Source organism: Magnolia sinica, chromosome 1 (assembly GCF_029962835.1).
Source record: "Magnolia sinica isolate HGM2019 chromosome 1, MsV1, whole genome shotgun sequence".
NCBI classification, from domain to species: Eukaryota; Viridiplantae; Streptophyta; class Magnoliopsida; order Magnoliales; family Magnoliaceae; genus Magnolia; species Magnolia sinica.
The window spans coordinates 49,519,691-49,525,899 of NC_080573.1; positions in this window are offsets into that span (position 1 = coordinate 49,519,691).

The window sequence follows — 6,209 nt, forward strand, 5'->3', positions numbered from 1 at the left end:
TAGCTTTTCAATAGGAATAGTTCAAGCCATCAAAGGGAGATAGCCTAGAAATGGATAAACTATCAAAATTTGACATTCTAATAGCTCTGGATCTAGCTCTAGGAAGTTAATCCTAACAAAAGAGCAACCTCACTTTGATACCACTTGAAAGGATGAGCTATAAAAGTCCTAGAATTGGGGGGTGAATAAGACTATGCCAAATATTTCGATACAATGCGGAATAATAAATCAAAGAAATACAATTGTGCAAAGTATTGAATCTTTGATATCAAATAGTTCGTAGGACAACCTTTCACCTAAAAGACAACCTTATTTCACAACGTCTTTGAAATAAAAAAGATCAAACTATCATAAGAATAAATAAAGTACAAAATATGCACAAATAATATAACCAATCACCAAAATACACAAGAGAATTATTGTGGTTCGGTGTCTCAATGCAACTTACTCCACTCACAAAATTACTACACTCGCAATTTTGGTTTTCACTATTTTAAGGTCTTCCAGGGTCACCTTAACAACCTGATACAGTTATTGTGATTTTCACGGGCTATCACAATCAAAACTACTTTGTGATTTTCATGGGCTTACCACAAACAAACCCACAAAGATTTTTAGGATATCTCAGAAAAAATCAAACTGAAACAAATGAAAAGATAGTACTTGTCTTCGATTGGCGAGTAAAAGTCATAGCTGTAGCTTGAATGCAGTGATCTTCTTCTTTGGGATGTAGATGAAGTCTTTGTATAAGTTCAAACCAAAAAGAAATGAAGGGATCTAATGTATTTTCAATAAAATGAATGATACCTTATTGCCCAAATTCAATTCTCCCTTTTCTTAAAGTAGAGTATGGATTACTCTATTAAAACAATTTAATCTAACTTGAGAAGGAGAATAAAATTAGCTAAAATAAAAATAAGAATTACAATTTAAATAGCATAAGGAGGCTTGAACTTTCTCTCTTTAAAATACAATATGAATCTATGAATTTTTGTGGTTTAAAGAGTAAGAAAGAGCCTCTATTTATAGCCAAGGATCTATGTAGTTCGACTAGCCCGAGGGTCGGTTTGGCTGACCGAATTCCAAAGATCACGTTCCAATGGAACTCTGATTTCGTGGGATAATATCTTTCAAAAATTTGGCTAGCCCAATTTGCCAAAAATCCATTTTCGTTCCATTGCTGGAAACTTGACCGAACCCACCTTGGGCTGGCCGAACTTCAGGTTGGGCTAGCCGAACCTACCGCAAAAAGATCTTTTCAGATCTGTCTTTTTTGACCGAATATTGTAGGGTTGGTCGAAGTTAGTTAGGCTAACCGAGCCAGTCGTCGGGGTGGCCTAAATTGATTGTATTTAACATGAAATATGATTATAGTTATGCATGTGTGAAGTACACTAAACCTATAGTCAATCTAAGTTTATATCACCTGAAGGTTGACTCATGCAAAGTGTTTCTAAACTTTGAACCATGAATGATCTTGCCTTAAGATGTTAAGACATCTTTCCAAATGCTTGATCGAGTTGATAACTCATCTTTAGTCAAGCTTGCAATCCTAATAGGACTACGAAATTTGACAAACTATAATGTGCTTTAAGTATAAGCACTTATAATAGTTTAGATTAATGCTATGATCAATATAGATCATCCATTTTCCTAACTACTAGTAGAATGGTTAGGATCATTTGATCAATATGAAATTTTAGAAAAATTGGTAATAGTGGGAACCACATATGAAATTGTTGTTTTACTTCTACAAGCAAAGCTTGAATATATAGTTAATGTCCTAGAGGGGGGTGAATAGGACTTTTTAAATTTATCTGGATAATTAGCACGTACTTATATCTAAATACTTATGTAGAGTAATACAAACAGGAAGAAGTGCAACTATAAAGTCTACTAAAGCGAAAACAACATTTAAGCATTTCGACAAACATATTTTTTGTATTAAGTAATTCATGTATATTGTTCAACAAAATATAATGGATAAGAATTAAAACATTCAACCCATTGCACAAAATGTATAGTGGTTCCGCTACATGCCTACTCCACTCTCGGCTGACGCACTCTCTCCTTGAGTGTGTCAGATTTCATTATTCATATGGTTTTAAATCAGGTTCATCATAAACCTTTACAACCTATAAAAGGTCTACACAATTTTTATCCATTGATGGCCTACACAAGGTCTTATGAAGTCTTACATAAAGACGATGAACATACTCTCTCATCAGAGGCCTACACAAGAACTTGTCAAGTTTGATATTTCAAACTTTGAACCCAATTCTACACAAGTAATGGTTTCCAGATACAATGGACTCAAATATAATTTCTTACTTAAAGTGGATGAGCCTCATTAAAATACCTCATTGAAGATCTTCCTGAATCGTGAAGCATCTTCAGCTCTCTTGTACCATCACCATATTGATGATGTACCTTTGGTGAAGCCAAAGTTTAGGTTAAAGGTTTTGTGAATCCTATCTTAAGAATGATGGATCTTTATGGCTAAGATTAGGATTTCCAAGGTTGAGTATTCAATGCAATCTAGTATAAAGGATTTGCTAATAAATATGGTTGCTAGAGTATTAATGAATGCTAGAGTTCATTCTTCAATCAAAGCTTTGAATACTCGATGAATGTTCTTATGACATGGATTGAATAATCAACTCCATGAGGAAGAGAGCTTGGGAAGAAGGGTATTAACTAGGGCTACACATACACACAAGACTCTCTATTTCTCATTGATTTGCAAAGAAACCCATCTTTCATATATGTAGAAAAGTGTTGCAACAGTAAAAAATGGAAAGAAAACTGTCAGAATCGATGTTATCAATTGGTCTTCGATGACATCAAAGTGTCCCTTTGATGCTATCGAGGGAACTTTGATGTCATCGACAAAATCAAGATTTTCTTCAATATGTTGTGGGATAGTTTTATCGATGTCATCTAGTGACTTTCGATACCATCGGAAAAATCAGGATTTTGACTTGAAAATGCTAGATGATTTGGTGCTTATTTTCAATGTCATCAACTAGGCTTCGATGCCATTGAAGGATCCTTTGATGCCATCGAAGGCACTCCGATGTCATTGGAGAAATCCAGAGTTTTGACTTTAAGCTACTGGACATTTTGAAGTTACTTTTTGATGCCATCGAATGGGCTTCGATGCCATCGGAAGTTTTCGTATTTTTGTCTTTAAGTTGCTAGACATATTGGGCTCCAAGTTCGATGCCATCAAAGATAGTTTGATGGGAGTTTGATGGGATCAAAATTGACCCGCTTTTTGTGATTTTCTTTTTGAACAGGTTTCTTCCCACAACTTCTTACTAGCATTTTTTGAATAAAATTTTCCTATGGGGTTTAGCTAGATAGAATGTCACGTTTTGTAAGGTGTGTATAAGTTTTCAAAGAGGTCCCAATATTCTGCCATTTTAGTACTTCGAATCCCTTCGATCTTCGGCTCTTTAGGCTTGAGTATTCTTTGGGGCTCTCTAGACTTTATGACTCATAACTCACGCTAATTGACAAATTAGGGCACTTACAACATGATGGATAATCGAGCTCAATGATAAGACCTTTTCCATGCTCATTATGGACTATCCATTTTCTCAACAACTCCCTAGAAGGATAGATTCATTCGATCGAAGTGACTTTTGAGAGGGATGGGCAATGGTGAGGGCCACATGATTTGAAGTCTAGCTCAATGATCATACTCTTTCTTGTATGATCAATATGGATGAAGTTGATGTCACATTGACATTGTAGTGGGCCGCATATAGCTTCTGCCAATTGGTGTCTCTTTTTAAAGGATGTGGTTTTTTAAATTAACATGTGTGGCCAATTTGGTGAGTACATGGGGTATTGTTGCTGTGATCCATTGAGATTCAGCCTTGCGTTGAATTGAATTATCCCTAAAAAAGAAAAGAGAAAAAAAAACCCCTGATGAGCGCAATCTTCCGATCTTCGAACCAGGGCAAGTTGCTGATGTGTCACACTTGATGAACGGCTAAGATTGTACGTGTGTGTCACGAAGAAAACTCCCGATTACTCAGGAGAGCAGAAATGACACTAATAGAAAATGGTAAAAACATACATATGGGACCAGCCACAAAGAACCCTAACCCTATAATATATCACATGACAATGCTCCAAACATGACCTGGGACCATATCCTCCAACAGTGAAAGGTAAGTAGAAACGCTTACCTTATTGTATACAAAAATATTAAGAAGATTGGAGTGTGCAAGATAAGAATATCTTTCCATAAATGCTTTCTTTGTACTTGCACTTGCCTCACAACTGGCAACCTGTCACATGTGGGCTACATCCGAGCCGCTCATCAGACGATTCCCATGTCCTATATACCGGGTATAACAACCCACAACCGACACAATTATCAAGTGGGTGCTTGCGAACGGTTGAGAGAAACTGACCAGTTGTCGTAGTTAGAAGTTCAGGTGCCCCTACCGAGGACTCGGCTTCGGTAGTGACCCCTCCATTACTCAGCTTGAGCATCATGTATGTATTTTATCCATGCCGTTCATCCATTTTGACAGATCATTTAGAGCATGAGCCCAAAAATGAGGTATCTCTAAATTTCAGGTGGACCACACCACAGAAACAGTGGTGATTGAACTCCCACCGTTAAAAACTTCCTAAGGCCCACTGTAATGCGTATTTTCTATCCAATCTGTCGATTCGGTCACACAGACCTCGATGAAGGCCAAATACAAATATTACGCTTGATCCAAAACTTATGGTTTCCAACAAGTTTTTAATGGCTCATGTTCAATCACCACTATTTCATACAACGTGGTTCACATGAGATTTTGAATCAATCTCATTTTCAAGTTGAAACCCTAAAATAATCCGAAAAAATGGATGAACGGCGTGGATAAAACACATGCCTCATGGTGTGGCCACAGCTTTTTTTACCACGGTCAGTGCCAAGCTGGGTACTGGGTTCACTACCGAACCGAGTCCGATGGGGGGTGTCCGCCGGGCCGCGGATTGGATACCACCCCTACCAGGACCGGACGGGGATTCCCTGCGAAAGCCTTTCGCAGGAAGTTCCTGCGCTGAGAACTTAGGTGGGGGCCCGAGGTGATGTTTATGAGAAATCCAGTCCATTCATCTGTTTTGTGAGTTCATTTTAGGGTACAAGGAAAAAAAAATGAACCATATCCAATACTCTGGTGGGCTAAAAATGTGAGTATTGAATGTCAGCAGTTGAAATATTCGTGTGGCCATAAAAACTTTGAATCAGGATAATATTTGTGTTTTCACTTCATCCCAATATGAATGACGTTATAAACGGTATAGATGGCATATAAACATCACTGTCGACACCAGGAACATTTCAACGGCAAAAATTCCCCTGCACACATTTTCCTTTAGTGCGGCCCACTTGAGTCTTGGATCCTGCTCAGTTTTAGTCCTAAGTCCTCAAATGATCTCAAAAAACGGATGGACGGGGTGGATTTCTCACAAACATCACGGTAGGCCCCACCCAAGTTTCCAGCGCAGGAACTTCCTGCGAAAGGCTTTCGCAGGAAATCCGCGTCCACCAGGACCTAGCTAGAGATGGACGTCCCGTCGGGGGATCTGTGGGGCGCACCGTGATGTATATGTTTTATCAACACCGTTCATCCCTTTTGACATATCATTTTATAGCATAAGCCCCACAAAAAAGCAAATTAAAGGATCAGGCGGACCACACCATAGAAAGCAGTGGGGATTGAATTCCAACCTTTGAAAATATAAATATCAAGTTATCCAAAACTTCTGTGCCGCGAAGAAATTTTCATTGGTAAGCTTTCAATCTCCGCTGCTTTCTGTGGTGTGGCTCACTTGAGCCTTTAATTCATTTCCTTTTGGATTCGTGTTCTAAAATTTTTTGTTAAAATGATAGACGGCCTGGATAAAACATAAACATCTTGGTGGGCTCCACGGAGCCCTGACAAGACCATCCGTCTCTAGGTAGGTCCTGTCAGGGTAGTACCCAATCAGCGCCCGGACTGGCAAATATTGTGTCGCGACTGACGCGCTCACCAAGCTACAGCGCGGTGTGGATTTTGTAGGGCACATCGTGAAGTATGTATTTTATTCATGCTGTCCATCCATTTTTTCCAGCTTATTTTACGGCAAGAGCGCGGATGACACTATAGAGAGAAAACCGTGGAGCAATAACGTTCACTATTGAAACCTTCCTAGGG